Source organism: Saccopteryx leptura, chromosome 6, assembly GCF_036850995.1.
Source record: "Saccopteryx leptura isolate mSacLep1 chromosome 6, mSacLep1_pri_phased_curated, whole genome shotgun sequence".
In the NCBI taxonomy this organism is placed as follows: domain Eukaryota; kingdom Metazoa; phylum Chordata; class Mammalia; order Chiroptera; family Emballonuridae; genus Saccopteryx; species Saccopteryx leptura.
Window position 1 is genome coordinate 88,378,713 of NC_089508.1, and position 18,681 is coordinate 88,397,393.

The 18,681-nt window shown below is 39.4% G+C and overlaps 1 pseudogene; it reads left to right on the forward strand.

The window, feature by feature from the left end:
* Positions 1 to 17,822, forward strand: part of LOC136377107 (olfactory receptor 4F6-like) — a 37,138-nt pseudogene extending 19,316 nt beyond the window's left edge.
* Positions 17,823 to 18,681: the final 859 nt, after the last annotated feature.

Here is an 18,681-nt window from a genome sequence, read left to right on the forward strand (position 1 = left end):
TATGTATGGGTTCTGTTTTCTTATCCACGCAGCTACCCTATGTCTTTTGATTGGATCATTTAATCCATTTACATTTAAGGTTATTATTGATATGAAGTTGTTTATTGCCATTTTCTTCTTTAAGGTGTATTCCTTTTTTGCTATATTCTTTTCCCACTTTGATCTGTTTACAACAGGCCCCTTAACATTTCCTGCAGCATTGGTTTGGTTGTAATGAATTTCTTGAGTTGTTTTTTGTCTGGGAAGCTTTTTATTTCTCCTTCGATTTTAAACGATAGCCTTGCTGGATAAAGTAGTCTTGGTTGTAGGTTCTTGTTCTGCATTACTTTGAATATTTCTTGCCATTCCCTTCTGGCCTCAAGTGTTTCTGTTGAGAAGTCGGATGTCATCCTTATGGGGGCTCCTTTGTAGGTGATTACTTTTTTTTCTCTTGCAGCTTTTAGTATTTTCTCTTTATCGCTTAGCTTTGGTATTTTAATTATGATGTGTCTTGGTGTAGGTTTCTTTGGATTTCTCTTTAATGGAATCCTCTGTGCTTCTTGGGCTTGTGAGAGTTTCTCTTGCATTAATTTAGGGAAGTTTTCAGCTATGATATGATTGAACAAAGTCTCTATCCCTTGTTCTTTTTTCTTCTTCTTCAGGAACCCCTATGATGCGGATGTTATTTCTCTTCATGTTGTCACAGAGCTCTCTAAGGGTTTCTTCTGACTTTTTGAGTCTCTTTTCTCTTTTCTTCTCTGCTTTCATGCCTTCATTCCAGTTGTCCTCCAACTCACTGATTCGATCCTCAGCTCTATCTATCCTGTTTTTAATTCCTTCCATTGTGGTCTTTATTTCTGATATTGTATTTGTCATCTCTGACTGATTCTTTTTTATACTTGCTATTTCTTTATTTAGGTGTTCATAATGACCATCCATTGTTGTTCTAAGATCCCTAAGCATCTTTACAATCATTATTTTGAACTCTGCATCTGGAAGTTTGATTATTTCCATATCACTCAGTTCATCTTTTGAAGGTGTCTCTTGTGATTTCATTTGGATTGCACTTCTTTGTTTTCTCATTGTCTGTTTTTGGGTTTTTTATTTGTAGAGTTGGTTGAGTGTAGGCTTGGTGTTGTCTGCCTCCAGTTTCAGTTATTTCTAGGTCTTCTTGGGTTGGTATCAGCTGTTGTCTGTAATCCACTTTCGGATTTGGGCAGCTTTGAAGTCTTGATTTGTTTGTTTTCTTAACAGGTGATAGTCTTTTTACTGATCTCAGCAGGGGGCTTCCTTGAAACTGTATCCAGGAATGAGGTGGGTGTAACCTGAGACTCTGAAGGCCTCTTTAGCCAATTAATCTCTCTGGGGGCAGGGTGTTTTCTCAGCTTCAGTAAGGGGAGGTGTATCTCAGATCTCCATGGAGACCTGAGTTACTGCTCCTCCTCCCCACTTTTTGTTTTCAGCTGTGTCTTGTTGCGCTGATTGGAGCTGGATAGATGTCCGGAGATCTCTGACCCAGAAGCAATTCCGCTCTGTTTTGTGAAAGGTTCAGTCCCTCCCCCAGCTATGGCCACCTCCAGCATGGATGAGTCAGCTTTTTTAGTTCGTCTCCTGAATTCCTAGCCCCTCACAGTCTGTTCCTCTCCCTGTCCTTTCCACTTGGGAGATAAGCTGGTCTTTTCAACACACCTCGCTCTCTGGTCAGCAGGCAAGTGGATGTGAGCAGTTGTTTCTGCCCTTTTCTCTTGTGTGAGATCCCGTCTGGGCTCTCAGCCTCACCACCCCCCATTCCTGTAAGCAGGGGAGATTCAGGCGCTCCCTACCAGGTTTTTTGTGGCTTCTTCTTATCTCCTTGGTTTTTGAGAGCTGTTCTTGTAGTTCAGAGTTGGTTTTTCATGCTGATTTTTCCTAAATTGATTTGTATTTCAGTTTGGTGGTGAGAGCTGGGCGTCTGTGCGTCTGCCTACTCCGCTGCCGTTTTTTCAGTCCCATCTCATTGTGGTTTTGATTTGCATTTCTCTAATAGCTAGTGAAGATGAACATCTTTTCATTTATCTATTTGTTCTTTGTATGTCTTCATGGGAGAAGTCTGTTCAGGTCGTCTCCCCATGTTTTACTTGGATTGTTTTCTTATTTGTTGCTGAGCTTTGTAAGTTCTTTATATATTTTGGATATTAACCCCTTATCAGAGCTCTTGTTTGTAAATATCATCTCTCATTTGGTTGACTATCTTTTTGTTTTATTGTCAGTTTCTTTTGCTGTGCAGAGCTTTTTAGTTTGATATAGTCCCATTCATTTATTTTTGCCTTTACTTCCCTTGCCTTTGGGGTCAAATTCATAAAATGTTCTCCACAGCCAAGATTCGTAAGTTTAGTGCCTATATTTTCTTCTCTGTCATTTATTGTTTCAGAACTTATATTTAGGTTTTTGATCCATGTTGAATTAATTTTTGTGCATGGGAACAAGGAATAGTCAAGTTTCATTCTTTTGCATGTGGCTTTTCAATTTTCCCTGCACCATTTATTGAAGAGGCTTTCTTTTCTCCATTGTGTGTTTTTGGTTCTTTTGTGGAAGATTATTTGTCCAGATGTGGATTTATTTCTGGGCTCTTGATTCTTTTTTTTTTTTTCTTGTGGGAGAGACAGAGAGAGTCGGAGAGAGGGACAGATAGGGACAGACAGACAGGAAGGGAGAGAGATGAGAAACATCAATTCTTTGTTGTGGTTCCTTAGTTTTTCATTGATTGCTTTCTCATATGTGCCTTGACCGTGGGGCTATAGCAGACCGAGTGACCCCTTGCTTGAGCCAGCGACCTTGGGATCTGAGCCTTGCTCAAACCAGATGAGCCCATGCTCAAGCTGGTGATCTTGGGGTCTTGAACCTGGGTCCTCCACATCTCAGTCTGCTCCACTGCCTGGTTAGGCTGGACTCTTGATTTTGTTCCATTGGTCTGTATGTCTTTTTTTTTTTTTTTGCCAATACCATGCTTTTTGATTTTTGTAGCTCTGTAGTACAATTTGAAGCCAGGTAGTGTAATACCTCTTGATTCATTGGTTTTTTCTCAAGATTTTGATGGGTATTGCATTAAATTTGTAGATTTCTTTGGGTAATATGGCCTTTTGAACTATGTTGATTATTCCAATCCATGACATGGAATCTTTTTCCATTTCATTGAGTCTTTTTCAATTTCTTTCAATAATACTTTGTAGTTTTCAGTATATAAGTCCTTCACATCTTTGTTAAGTTTATTTCTATTCTACTTTTTTTGTTGCAGTTGTAAAATGGATTTTTTTTCAGTTTATTTTCTGAATTTCCATCATTGGCTAGACTTTTGTTTATTGATTTTGTATCCTGTGACACTACTGTATTGATTTATTGTTTCTAGTAGATTTTCAGTGGAATCTTTGGGTTTTCTATATACAGGATCATGTCATCTGCAAAAAGTGCTACTTTTACTTATTCTTTCTTGATATGGATGCCTTTCATTTCTTTCTCTTGACTGATTTCTCTGGATAAGACTTCCAGTACTATGATGAATAAGAGTGGAGAGAGTAAACAGCTTTGTCTTGTTCCTGATTTCAGTGAAAAACCTTTCAGTTTTTCAACATTTAGAATGATATTGGCTGATGGTTTGTCATATATGGCCTTTATTATGTGGAGATACTTTCCTTATATACCCATTTCATTGAGTGTTGTATCTTATCGAATGCCTTTTCTGTATCTATTGATAGGATCATACGATTTTTGTTCTTTGTTTTGTCGATGTATTGTATTATGTTGATTGATTCACATATGTTGAACCATCCTTGTGCTGCTGGAATGAATTCCACTTCATCATGATGCTTTATTTTTTTTTATTATTATTATTATTATTTTTTACAAAGACAGAGTGAGTCAGAGAGAGGGAAAGAGGGATAGACAGACAGGAATGGAGAGAGATGAAAGCATCAATCATTAGTTTTTCACTGCATGTTGCAACACCTTAGTTGTTCATTGATTGCTTTCTCAATATGTGCCTTGACCACAGGCCTTCAGCAGACCGAGTAACCCCTTGCTGGAGCCAGCAACCCTGGGTTCAAGCTGGTGGGCTTTTTGCTCAAACCAGATGAGCCCGTGATCAGGCTGGCAACCTTGGGGTCTCGAACCTGGATCCTCTGCATCCCAGTCCGACGCTCTATCCACTGCGCCACCGCCTGGTTAGGCGATGCTTTAGTTTTTTAATGAATTGTTGTATTTGATTTGCTAGTATTTTGTTTAGGATTTTTGCATCTGTATTCATTAGAGATATTGGTCTTTAGTTTTCTTTTTTTGTGTCGTTCTTGACAGGTTTTGGTATCAGGGTTATGTTGTCCTCATAAAATATGTTAGAGAACATTCCTTCTATATTTTGGAAGACTTTGAGAAGGACAGGTACCATACCAAATCTTCTTTGAATGTTTGGTAGAATTCACTAGTGTAGCCATCTGGTTCTGGATTTTTATTTTTGGGGATGTTTTTGATAGTTGTTTCTATTTCCTCCCTGCTTATGGGTCTGTTCAGGTTTTCCAGTTCTTCTTGACTCAGTATAGGAAGATTGTATAGTTCTAGGAGCTTATCCATTTCTTCTAGATTGTTAAATTTGGTGGCATAGATATCAAATGGTATAGAAATGTTTACCTGAAATCTATGTACTCTTATTGATCAATGTCATGCCATTAAATTTAATTTTCTAAATAAAAAAAAATGCTTCCTTAGCAGTTTTGAAGATGATGGTATTTCATAGCTATTAGAGAACAGGTAGGTGAGAAGAATGGGTAGAACTGATTTGATCAGATTGTTGTTTTTGTTTTTTTCAGCATGAGAGAGAGGGAGAGACAGCGACAGACAGACAGGATGGGAGAGTGATGAGAAGCATCAACTCATAGTTGTGTCACTCTAGTCGTTCATTGAATGCTTTCTCAAACGTGCCTTGATTAAGAGGGTCAGCTGAGTCAGTGACACCTGGCTTAAGCCAGCAACCTTTGGGCTCAAACCAGTGACCGTGGGGTCATATGTATAACCACATGCTCAAACTAGTGATCCTGCACTGGAGCCAGATGAGCCCGTGCTCAAGCCTGTGACTTTAGGGTTTTGAACCTGGGTCCTCAGCACCCCAGGTCAATTCTCTATCCACTGCATCTCTAGCTGTTCAGTCCAGATTATTGTGTTTTGTAGACTAAGATATTTTCTAGTAACTAAATCACTGTTTGATATCACCACTTAGGTATAGGAGGACACCCAGAGTAGAAAGAGTCAATGGATTTGAAAGATACTCTGCAGGAAATCTAACTTGGTCTCTCTCTCTCTCTGTTTTTAAATGAGTTTTATTGAGATATAATTCACATACCATACAGTTTACCCTTTTAAAGTAGGCAATTCAGTGCTTTTCAGTATATTTACCATGTTGTGTAACCATCACCACCACCAATTTTAGTCTGTTAACTGGGATGGAAAGGGTCTCAAGTATTCAAAGATAAGGACCATGATGTAGGAGAGTCAAGCACGATCTAGGAGGCACACAGGAGTGTCAATAATATTAGGAGGCAGATAAAATGTTTAGATTTAGCTCTTGATTCAGCTTAGTTTGGTGGTAAATACTCACGCCAGGATTGGTAATAGTGTTTGGTCCAATGGTGGGGAACAACTTTTATGTGGACCAAGTAAACAAAAATGTGTACTTTAAGCAGCTGGTTAGAGAAGCAAGAAATGCATGTTTATCCCTCCTATACGATTATTTGATCAGTTATGATAATAAATGTGGAAAAATCTGAAATGATTGCTGAGGTAAAAGATTCTAATTTATTCAATTGTACTTCAGTCTTCCTGAAATATTTAGAGAAACTTGATATCTAGTTATTTGTATATCCACTTTTTACTCAACAAACAACACTTCTTCAGCTTCGTTTATGTTTCCAACATTGCCCAGGGTGCTGTGAATACAGAAAAATACACAATTTCTTCCCTCCATGAGCTCGCAGCCTGGCTTGGGAGATAGAAGCAGAAAATTACATTGCATCACCATGCACCTGGAGCAGGAGCAGCTGGGAGGTGGGAAGGTAAAGGAAGGAAGGATATCCTTTAGGAAATTGTCTCATTAGAAAGGAAGTGGTAAGAATGGGGAAAACTTCAGTTTCACATTAAAGATCTGCCATTCTCTATCCACAAGGCTCTCTGTCAAACATATGCTCAGAAGGAGAACTCACGTACTGCTGTCGTCAGATTTACTTGTCCTCTTAAAGCCTTTCACTGGGTGTGTGGCTAGGGCTCTTTGGAGCTCTAAAAATGGGAGCTAGTTTTTAATTTGTTTTCTGTATATTTCCACTTGGGCATGTTTCAGTCTCCAGTCTCAGAACTTGAGGAGAGTTTCTATTATCATTATTTTTTCCTTTCTTTTTTAGAATTTATTTGTTGATTTCTGAGAGAGAGAGAGAGAGAGAGAGAGACATTGTTCTGTTCCTGTATGTGCCCTGACTGGGAATTAAACTGGCAACCTCTGCGCATCGGGATGGCGCTCTAACCAACTGAGCTATCCTGCCAGGGCCATTCTTTTTTCTTTTTTTTCCTTTTCGAATTGATTATTTTAATCACTTTGTCATTATTTACAACTGTTTTGCTTAATTTTTCTTGTCTTCTTTATCGTTTTTTTCTTCCTACCCTTTACCATTCTTCACTTTGTTCTCTGTATGCTTCCTTCATCTTCTAAACTATTTTATTTTTGGACTTTATTTATTGATTTTTGAGAGAGGAGAGAGAGGGGGTGGAGGAACAGGAAGCATTAACTTGTAGTAGTTGCTTCCCATATGTGCCTTGACTGGGCAAGCCTGAGTTTTCAAACCGGCAACCTCAGCATTCCAGGTCGATGCCTTATCCACTGCATCACCACAGGTCGGGCTAAATTATTTTATTTTAAACAAGTACATTAAGTTGCATAAGAATTAATTAAAATTAATTTAGCAAACACTTATTGAGTTCCCAGAACTAACAATTCTGTCTTCTGAAACTGTCCTAGGAGCTGAAGAGGAAGACAGAGATGAATAATACAAGATCCTTGCCTTCTAGTGCTTGGAAACAGAGGAAAGATGTCATGCACAGCTAACTATGCCACAGGGCAAAAGGTGCTATGAGAGAATGAAGTGCTATGGGAAAGAAGAGGAACAAGATTTTTTTTTTTCTAGCTAGGATAATTAAGGAGGTTTCATGAGATGAGTGGTGTTTGCAATTTATTGTGAAAAATGAGCAACATTTCCAGATAGATGAGGCACGGTATTTATTTAAGTAGGAGATAGTTAAACAAAAGGAGGAAAAGAAAGTTTCAGAAACTGATTTAGATGAAGATAGGCTGAGATAGTGCTGGAGCCAATACCCAGAGGCCTTAGAATACCATAGTTTTCCTTTAGCCAGTGGGAGATCACCAATTTTGAGCAGTAGAAGCATAGCTAGTGTTTTCAGAATATTAATCTGCTGTGGAATGGGTTGGAGTGGACACGGACTAAGGGCTGGGGGCACTCTGAATTTTACAGGATCCTGTATTTCCCATCTCTGGCTGGTTAATCTTTAGCACTGTATCATCTTGAAGTTCTAATTTAATCATTTCATATATCTTATTTCAGTGCCTCTTTCCTGACTCCCTGGATCCTACTTCATCCTAACCAGATTCCAGATAAATTATAACAAATTTTGGATTTTTTTCTTTCTCAAGTACTCAAACCCCAGGTCACCTTATGATCTTTCCCTTGGCTTTTGTGGTTTCCTTTATTTATTTGAATGGTAATATTATCAAATGAAAAAAAGGACAATAATAGGCAGAAATAATTTTAAACATCTGCTTGAAAATCTAAAGTTCATACAATCTGTTGACAGAATAGCCACTAAAAGACAGACCTTCTGATTTCAGTTGAAATCCACCTGCCACTATTCTACTGCAGTTTTTTGCTGTAGCAAAAGCCGTTGTTACATGTAATATTTCTTTGTATCCTCACACATTTTTTTCCTTTTCCCCTCCTCATTCAGAACAATACATGGCCCTTTAATTTTGCAAGGCTAACCTTCTTATCTTTATTTTTTATTTCCTGTATTTCTGCTACTGTATAACCTGATATGATCAATTACCTCTGACTCTTATACACTTCCATGTTCTCCTCTACTGGCTCTTATAAAATGTTTATTTCTCCTATTTATTTAGTTGTTCAAAAGTCCCTTTATTTTATACTGTCTTTATGTATTCTTCTCCTTTTTCTTTTTAAATTGTATAATCTTAATAGACTAACTTACTTAACAACCTACTTTTACCCAAACGTTCTTTGCTCCATTATTCACATATTTATTCATTCTATAAATATTTATTGAGCATATCTGATGTGTTAGGTTTGTTCTAGGCCAGGCATGGCCAACAGTTTTTGCCCCCGGGCCAGATTAGAAAGAAAACTTTTTTCACGGGCTGGATGAAATATTAAAATTAAAAAATGTTAAATACAAAAACGATTTGTTTAAGTAAACAAAATTTTATTATGTAATTTGTTTATGAATAAATGTAAGTGAGTGAAAAAAATTAATATACAATATTGTTTTAATAAAATATATTTTAATAAAAATATAATTACATACCGTATAAATATCCAAACTGTATTGCAATCAATTGAAACAATATTTAATTAATAGAATGAGCTTGAAGGGGTTATATTGAAAATAAAACAATTATTTTGTTTTACAAACAGCCTGGACATGTTTTCAGTTATCAACTGCAGCTATTGTCTATGCTATAATGCCACTTGATTCAGTACTCTTGACCACAAAAATAACAAATTGTTTGACCTTGGGTGCGCACTGGCAAATTCTGCCTAAAAGAATGTGGGTTTCACATCACCACTAAACGTCAAACAGTTCATATTGAGTACAGACGAGTACAAAAGTTGTAAATCTTTATAATGGAATTTATTTTAAAAATAAAGAAGTATTGCGAATCCATTCGACCAATTATTGGAAATTAACCCTAGATTAGTCACATGCGGAATTCTTTTCCGTGTATTACTATCTTCTTAAATATCTCGATTTCCAGTAATCAAAGACGCTTTCGCTTCTGAGTAGCTGAGATTTTAAAGTACTCGAGAATATTAAAAATTTAATGTGGGCCACATAAACTTATTACGCGGGCTGGATCCGGCCTGCAGGCCATATGTCGGCCATGCCTGTTTTAGGCACTGGGAATTAGTGACAAATTTCTAGAAGTTCCTTGCCTTCAAATACCTATTTTCTTATTAATGATCCCAGAAACACTGAATTATTCCTTATTCTCCTTGACATTGCAATACTTTTTTGTTTTTACACAGAGAGAGAGAGAGTCAGAGAGAGGGATAGATAGGGACAGACAGACAGGAATGGAGAGAGATGAGAAGCATCAATCATTAGTTTTTCATTGTGACAGCTTAGTTGTTCATTTTTTCTCATATGTGCCTTGACCGTGGGGCTACAGCAGACCGAGTAACCCCTTGCTCGAGCCAGCAACCTTGGGTCCAAGCTGGTGAGCTTTGATCAAACCAGATGAGCCCGCACTCAAGCTGGTGACCTTGGGGTCTCAAACCTGGGTCCTCCGCATCCCAGTCCAATGCCCTATCCACTGCGCCACTGCCTGGTCAGGCGACATTGCAATACTCTTTACCTCCTTGAAATAGTCTCATGTTTTGGCTTCTACAGCCCTGATTCTCTGACACCCTTTGTTTGTCTGCAGTACTGACTTTTTCTTTTTCCTTATTTACACCTTGGGCTTTCCAATAGCATTATCTGACCTTTTCTCTAGATATGTATTTCTTGTGGCTTCAATGATTATTTCTGTGCAGGTAGTTGCTAAGTTAACTTTGTAGCCTTAGCTTCTTTTTAAAATGCTACTTTACATAACTAAGCCCTCCTCAACTTAAAACCATCCTCCATAACCTGCTATCCAGGGTCTCTACAACGTTTCTTCTACGTATCTTCACATTTTATCTCCTATGTTCCTCTTACACAACCTTCTACTGAAGCCAAAAAGTCATTGTTCTCCCCCCAAAATTCTTGCTCATTCTCACCCCTGTACCTTTGCACACACTGTTTCCTCTCTCTGGAATGTCCCTATCTACCTTCTTCTCTTTTTGTTATTTTTTTAAAAATTGCAGAATATTTTCCATACAGAAGAGTGTATGAAACTTATACATTTATTTAAAATAATATTCGATTCCTGGCCAGGGCTCACAGGAGAAGCGCCCATCTGCTTCTCCACCCCTCCCCCTCTCCTTCCTCTCTGTCTCTCTCTTCCCCTCCTGCAGCCAAGGCTCCATTGGAGCAAAGATGGCCCGGGCACTGGGGATGGCTCCATGGCCTCTGCCTCAGGCGCTAGAGTGGCTCTGGTTGCAACAGAGTGACGCCCCCTGGTGGGCATGCCGAGTGGATCCTGGTCGGGCGCATGTGGGAGTCTGTCTGACTGCCTCCCTGTTTCCAGCTTCAGAAAAATACAAAAAAAAAAAAATAAATAAATAAAGTTGCCTGCCTAGGCGGTGGCGCAGTGGATATAGAGTGTCGGGCTGGGATGCGGAGGACCCAGGTTTGAGACCCCGAGGTTGCCAGCTTGAGCGCCGGCTCATCTGGTTTGATCAAAGCTCACCAGTTTGGACCTAAGGTCACGGACTTGAGCAAGGGGTTACTTGGTCTGATGAAGGCCTGTGGTCAAGGCACATATGAGCAATCAATCAATGAACAACTAAGGTGTCACATGAAAAACTAATGATTGATGCTTCTCATCTCTCTCTGTTCCTGTCTGTCTGTCCCTATCTATCCCTCTCTCTGACTCTCTCTGTCTCTGTAAAAAAAAAAATAATAAAAAAAAATAAAAAAAATAAAGTCAACTCTATTCACTTATCACTCAGGTTGAAAGGTAAAGTTTTCCCAGTACCTTAGGAAACTTCTGTATTTCTCTATTTTTGTTCTCCTCCCTCCTTTCTACAGTTAAATGGCACCTTGTTTTGTGTTAATAATCCCTTGCTTTTTAAAAAATCACCTATATATGCAAATAGGCAAAACCAAACCCCTGCATTTGTTTAAAAATACTGCTGGACACTGGTACCTGGATGTCCACCTTTTACTTCAAACTTGACACGTCTAGACTAGAACCCATCATCTCCTGCCCTCCCTGTCACGTGCATTCCCTCCAAGGAAAGGCTTGTTGCCCAGCTGTGGGGAATGCCATCAATAGGCATTTTCTAGCTATTTGCTCCCTGGAATCTACCTCAGCAGCAGAGAGCCCTGAGACCACACCCTGCCTGGAGCTGTCCACCTGTGGTGGATGACTGAGTCAAAGAGGTGGTATAAATGCCCAGCTATTTCTACCCTCTGTGGGGCAGTTTGATGGAGCAAAATTAATTCCAGAGCTCCATGTGGTGAGGCTTTGTTGGGTCTGTATTGCAATTAGATTTCTTCCTTTAACCGGTCATTCTCCCCTGACTTCCCTTTAAGGGTGCTGGAGTCTAGTAATTATCTTGTATCTTAGTGTTTGCTTTTGGGGAACCCAACTACTACACTGCCCCCCAGTGGTTTTGGCAAATCCATTTTTGGGGGGTCAATTTTGCATCTTCGTCCATGAATGATACTGGCATGAAAATTTTTTTCTCGATAGAGAGCAGGCTGACAGCTCTGGGGGCAGGGAGCTGGGCAAGGAAAGGTGGAAAGATTGAACAAAAAATAAAAAAAAGATAAAAAATTCATGGGCACGAACACCAGTGTGTTGATTGCTGGGGGTGGGGAGGAGGATAAGGGGAGTGAAAATGGTGTAGCGGAGATACATGGTAATAGACAGAGACTTGACTTGACTTGGGTTGGTGAACATGCAATACAGAATTATTCACCTAAAATCTGTATATTTTTGTTAACAGGTATAACCCCAATAAAGTCAATAAAAAGGAAAAAATAGAAAACAGTTTTCTCATATTGTCTTGGTCAAATTTTAGTATTAACATTATATTAGTCTCATAAAACGAGGTAGGGGGAGAAAGTTTTATTTCTGTCTCTGCCACTTCTGTAGAATTATAATTACTACTTTCTTAAATTTTTGGTACATCTTATCATTAAAACCAGAGTTGTATTTGTGGGAAGATTTTAAACATTGGATTTAAATTCTTTAATTTCCTGACCAGCCGGTGGCGCAGTGGTTAGAGCGTTGGACTAGGACTCGGAGGACCCAGGTTTGAGACTCCAAGGTCGCCAGCTTGAGCACAGGCTCATCTGGTTTGAGCAAAAGCTCACTAGCTTGGACCCAAGGTCGCTGGCTCCAGCAAGGAGTTACTTGATCTGCTGAAGGCCCGCGATCAAGGCACATATGAGAAAGCAATCAATGAACAACTAAGGTGTTGCAATGAAAAACTGATGATTGATGCTTGTCATGTTTCTCCATTCTTGTCTGTCTGTCCTTATCTATCCCTCTCCCTGACTCTCTCTCTGTATCTGTAAAAATAAATAAATAAAAACAAACAAACAAACAAACTAAATAAATTCTTTAATTTCTTTAATGGAGTTAAAGTATTATTTAGGTTTCTTATTTTATCAACTGTGGTCCCCAAGAAAACAACACACTCACACACAGTGTAATAAAGCAAAGATTGATAATGAAAAGACTATTTAGAAAGGTGAGGATAAGATTAAGGGAAACCAATCAGAAGTGGTGAAGTTACAGGTGTAGGAGAGGGCTGCCCTATTGGAGAGAAATGCAGCCATCGCTATCCTGAGGTCTGGAGGGGACTAAATCAGGAGATTCATATCCTTATCTTTCATTCTGTCTTTTTGGCCTCCAATTTCTTGTCAGTCCTTCTCATTGACCAAACCCAACCAACAGTGAGAGCAGGGAGCCCAGTTTAAGCAGTTCTTAAGTTCAAGCCCAGAGCAGGATGGAGAAGAAGGACAATGAATCTAAAATTTTCAGCAGTGAGTTTGATAAGTTCTGTGATTCCAGATATTTGCTCATATTATTAGATTTTTGAAATATGTTGGCATCAAGTTGCTCATTAAGTCTCATTATGCTTTTAATGTCTGTTTCATCTCTAGTTATGGTTCTCTTTCACTGAATATTCTGTGTGTCATTTCTGTTTTTTTCTTGATCAGTCTCATCAGAAGTTTATCAATCTCACTTCCTTTTCTGAAAGTCTTTGTTTTTGTAGATTCTCTGTTTATTTTAAAATTAATTTTACTCTTATTTTTATGATATTGTTTCTTATTCTTTTTGTTTTGCTGTTCTGTTAACTAACTCTTAAAAGTGGATACTTAGTTTATTATTATTATTATTTTTTTTTTTTTACAGAGACAGAGAGAAAGTCAGAGAGAGGGATAGACAGGGACGGAGAGATGAGAGGCATCAATCATTAGTTTTTCGTTGCACATTGTGACACCTTAATTGTTCATTGATTGCTCTCCCATACATGCCTTGACCGCGGGCCTTCAGCAGACCGAGTAACCCCTTGCTGGAGCCAGCGACCTTGGGCTCAAGCTGGCGACTTCAGGGTCTCGAACCTGGGTCCTCTGCATCCCAGTCCGACGCTCTATCCACTGTGCCACCACCTGGTCAGGCAGTTCATTAATTTTTAAATTAATTTATTCTTTCTCTAATATAAGCAATTAGATGATATATTTCTCTCTTAATATTACCTTAGCTACATTCCACTGGACTTTGTATAAAATACTTTTATATCTCAGTTTAAAAAAATTGCCAATTTCCATTGTGATTTCACCTCTAACCCAAGAGTTATTTTTTTTTTCTTTTTTTCTTTTTTTTTTTTTTTTTGTATTTTTCTGAAGCTGGAAACGGGGAGAGACAGACAGACAGACTCCCGCATGCGCCCGACCGGGATCCACCCGGCACGCCCACCAGGGGGCGATGCTCTCCCCAGAGCCCGGGCCATCTCCGCTCCAATGGAGCCTCGGCTGTGGGAGGGGAAGAGAGAGACAGAGAGGAAGTTGGGGGGGAGGTGGAGAAGCAAATGGGTGCTTCTCCTATGTGCCCTGGCCGGGAATCGAACCCGGGTCCCCTGCATGCCAGGCCGACGCTCTACCGCTGAGCCAACCGGCCAGGGCCTGACCCAAGAGTTATTTAAAACTGTGTTACTCAGTTTCCAAACACATGAAGATTTTCTAGTTATCTTTTGGTTAGTGGTTCTACCATGAAGTTGGAATGTGGTCTGCCATGATAACAATCTTGGAAATTTATTACTATTTGCTTTATAAAAGAGTTCAGGATATAGCAAAATTTTGTAATGTTCTATATTTGCTTGAAAAAAACATGTATTAGATATATATTGCGGAAAGGTATATATATATAATTAAATTAGATTAATTATATTTTCAAACATTCTCAGCGCTGGCTGATATTTTGTCAGTTTATCCTATTGTTCACTGAGAGAAGTGTGTTTCACTTTCCCTGTTTCTACGAATATACAGGATTTGTTTATTCTTGTAGTTTCGCTAATTCTTTATATGTTTTTAGACTATGCTGTTAGGTACATGCAAATTAATACTCGTTATGTCTTTGTCTGGAATTGAAATTTCTACAGTTTGAAGTGATCATTATATTTAGTAACGCTCTTGCCTTAAAGTTAATTTAAATGACATTGTTACTAACTACATCAGCTTTCCTTTGTTAGTATTAGCTTAGCATACATTTTCCAGTCTTTCTGTTTTTCTGTTTTCTTGTGTATGTTTCTTTTAAATACATATTGTTGTATTTTTATAAAAACAATCTGAAAATTCCTCCTTAATTTCTTCTTTGAACTGGAGAATTTAGTCCACTTACTCATATGGTAATTTCTGATCTATTTGTATTATATTTATCACCTAATTTTATTCTATTTGCTCTATCATTTACATGTTACTTTCTCATATTTTTTTGTCTTTGAGATTTAATATTCGTTCCCATTTTTTAATTCTTACAGTGATTATACTAGAATATTAGCATTTACACTTAACTTATTAAAGTCTAATACAGATCTATCATAGAATGCAGTGTGAATAATGCTTCCTAGAGTTTTATGACATGGTGACTCTGAGGATCTTCCATATTTTAACTCCATTTGCCATCTTCTCAATTTAACCCTATTGTTGTCATGTGTTCCAATTCTCTCTCTCTCTTTTTTTTTTTTTTGTATTTTTCTGAAGCTGGAAACAGGGAGAGACAGTCAGACAGACTCCCGCATGCGCCCGACGGGGATCCACCTGGCACGCCCACCAGGGGCGATGCTCTGCCCACCAGGGGGCGATGCTCTGCCCCTCCAGGGTGTTGCTCTGCCGCAACCAGAGCCACTCTAGCGCCTGGGGCAGAGGCCAAGGAGCCATCCCCAGCGCCCGGGCCATCTTTGCTCCAATGGAGCCTTGGCTGCGGGAGGGGAAGAGAGAGACAGAGAGGAAGGAGGGGGTGGGGGTGGAGAAGCAAATGGGCGCTTCTTCTATGTGCCCTGGCCGGGAATCAAACCCGGGTCCCCCGCATGCCAGGCTGACACTCTACCCAGGGCCCAATTCTCTCTCTTCTTAAATCCCACTTAGTATTATTTTATTTGGTCTTTGTGTATTTAGATTTGGCCATGTATTTGCTCATCATTTCTTCTTGCATTTCAGAACTTCTATCTGGGTTTATTTTCTTTCTGCCTGAAGTGTATTCTTCTGAAGTTCCTGTAGACTAGTAGAGTAGAAGCAACAATCTATTGCCATGTAATACCTAGTACCTCTGTTTCCCTTTCATCCCACAACTCTGTTGAAATTCTTACATCTCTCACTTGAAGCAGCTCCCTGACATCAGAATTTTAAAATAGAGTCAGTAATAACAAGGGAAGTTGGTGGGAGATGGAGTGAGATTAGGACTAGAGGAGTTAGACCCTTTGTCAAATCTAGTTAAGTGCCACTGTAGTCATTTTTGATCAAATAAGAAGGGGTGATAATTTTCAAAATTTGTATATTATTTTAAAAAACTAGTGTAGTGTATTGTGTTGACTTGACTAGTTTGAGCTGCATTTCCCAGAATTCCTTTTTCTGTATGTTTCAACTAGGAGAATTGTAAGAGAGATTCTTTTGCAATATTTCAAGGGCAAAAGTGAAGCTAGTAGCCATATCTGTTGCCATTTCTCTGCTGGTTTACCTCATTGATGTGAGGCAGTGGCCAGGACTGCAGGTGTCACACCTTCATTGGGATCCTTCTTTAGATTTTCTGAGCTGAGGGCCTGGTGTGTTTAGCTCTGTGATGAAGGGCCCTGGCTTCTGCAGGACATCCATACCATCAGGGCCAGAGGCATCGAGCACTGACATTGCTTTTAGTCTGTCTTTATGGCTTCAGTCTTGCTTGTGGGTTTCCAGTTTATTTTTATCCCCCCTTCCCCATTTTATATCCATCTTTTGCTCTTGAGTGATCTGTCTGGTGGACTTCAAGCTACAGCATCAGATGCATAGGTAACAGACTTACAGAGACTGCTGAATAAGCTTCCATGATTATGTCAGATCAAATCACAGAAATCCCTTAGTATATGACCTCCTAGTGGTTCTGCTTCTTTAATGGAACACTGTGTGTTTAATACAGCCAGTAATTCTAACTTCTTATTTTTCCTGTTCTTTCAGGCAAATTTGGAGCCCAAAATGACTGAGATCACGGTGGTAGGAAATCATTCTGTGGTGTCTGAGATTGTGTTGGTGGGACTCACTAGTTATTTGGAGGGTGCAGCAAGTCCTCCTTCTAGTTGTCTCTGTGTTCTGTGTAACAGGTGTTTAGGAAACCTCATTGTGCTCACAGTGATCTCTGGCTCCCTTTACACTCCCCCGTGTACTTCATGCTGGCCAAGCTCCCCTTTTCTGACACGTGGGCCTCCTTCATGACAGCTCTGAAGATTATTTCTGATCTTTTCAAGGAGAGGAAAGCAATCTCTTTCCAAAGCTGCATTGCTCAGATGTTCTGCATTCATGTCATTGTAGGAACTGAGATGATTCTGTTCATTAACATAGTCTTTGACTGTTATGTTGCTATATGTAGCCCTCTTCACTAACTATCATCATGAACTTCAGAACTTGTATTTTACTCTTGGTGACTGCCTGGACCATTGGAATCATTCACTCATTGATCTAACTTGTATTTGTTTTACTTTACCATTCTGTAGCCCCAATGAAGTAGACCGCTGTAACCTTCTTCAATTTATTGTTTGCTTGCACAGACACTTACAGATTGGAGCTCACGGTCACTTCCTTTTATATATATTTCTAATGTGAGAAGCAGGGAGGCAGAGAGACAGACTCCACATGTGCCCAATCGGGATCCACCCGGCATGCCCACCAGGGGGTGATGCTCTGCCCATCTGGGATGCTGCTCTGCTGCAACTGAGCTATTCTAGCATGTGAGGCAGAGGCCATGGAGCCATCCCCAGTGCCTGGGCCAACTCTGCTCTAATGGAGCCTTGGCTGCGGGAGGGGAAGAGAGAGATGGAGAGAAAGGAGAGAGGGAAGGGTAGAGAAGCAAATGAGCACTTCTCCTGTGTGCCCTGGCTGAGAATCGAACCCGGGACTTCCACATACCGGGCCAACGCTCTACCACTGAGCCAACCGGCCAGGGCTTCATGGTCACTTCTAATAGTGGTTTTATCTCCCTGAGAACATTTTTCATTTTGATTATGTCCTACATCTTCACTTTGGTCACTGTTTAGCAATGTTGTTCATATGGTTTGTCTAAGGCCCTCTCTATATTGTCAGCTCACATTGCAGTGGTGGTCTTATTTACTGGTCTATATATTCTTGTGTACCCTTGGCCATTTCCCACAGTGCCAGTGGATACATTCTTTGCCATTTTTTAATGTAATTACCCTGTTCCCCTGAAAATAAGACATCCCCCCAAAATAAGACCTAGTGCAGTTTTTTTCAAGCTTAGAAATATAAGGCCTCCCCTGAAAATAAGACCTAGTGCATCTTTAGGAGCAAAAATTAATATAAGACACTGTCTTATTTTCGGGGAAACGGGGTAGATTATTGTACATGAGAACAGAGTCACAAGAAATTCTTGATAGAATTCAGAGTTTGGCTGGTTATGCTAATGTTTGTGATGACATGACTACAGTATATTAATAAATGTTGATTTTTTGTTCAACAATAAATGTGCATTCTTGTTCATGGAAAGATAAGACATTCCTTGAAAATAAGACCTAGCGTGTCTTTAGGAGCAAAAATTAATATAAGACACTGTCTTATTTTCGGGGAAACACAGTATCACCCCATTTCTGAACCCTGCCATCTACACTTTTAGGAACAAAGAGATGAAGGTGGCAATGAGGAGAATATTTAGTCAGGTATTGAGTTTCAGGAAGCTGTTTTAAGTGACTTTGATATCAAGAAAGACAAGCATCTCTAACATTTCCTGCCCATGCTACAGAAAAAAAGCCTATGAAATACAGCACCATGGATGCTTTGATCACTAGTTTAATTACTACTATCTAAGATTTTCTGAATGTGTTTTCTGCCATGTTCTGCCATAACTAAGGAGAATATGGTATTCTTCTTTCTTATGCAATGTGATAGAATAAAAAGTATTAATAATTAATGTAAAACTGTTTCCAGGCACCGGCCAGTTGGTTCATGGTAGAGCCTTGGCTCTGCATGTGGATATCCAGGGTTTGATTCCCGATCAAAGCATACAGGAAAAGCGACAACCATATACTT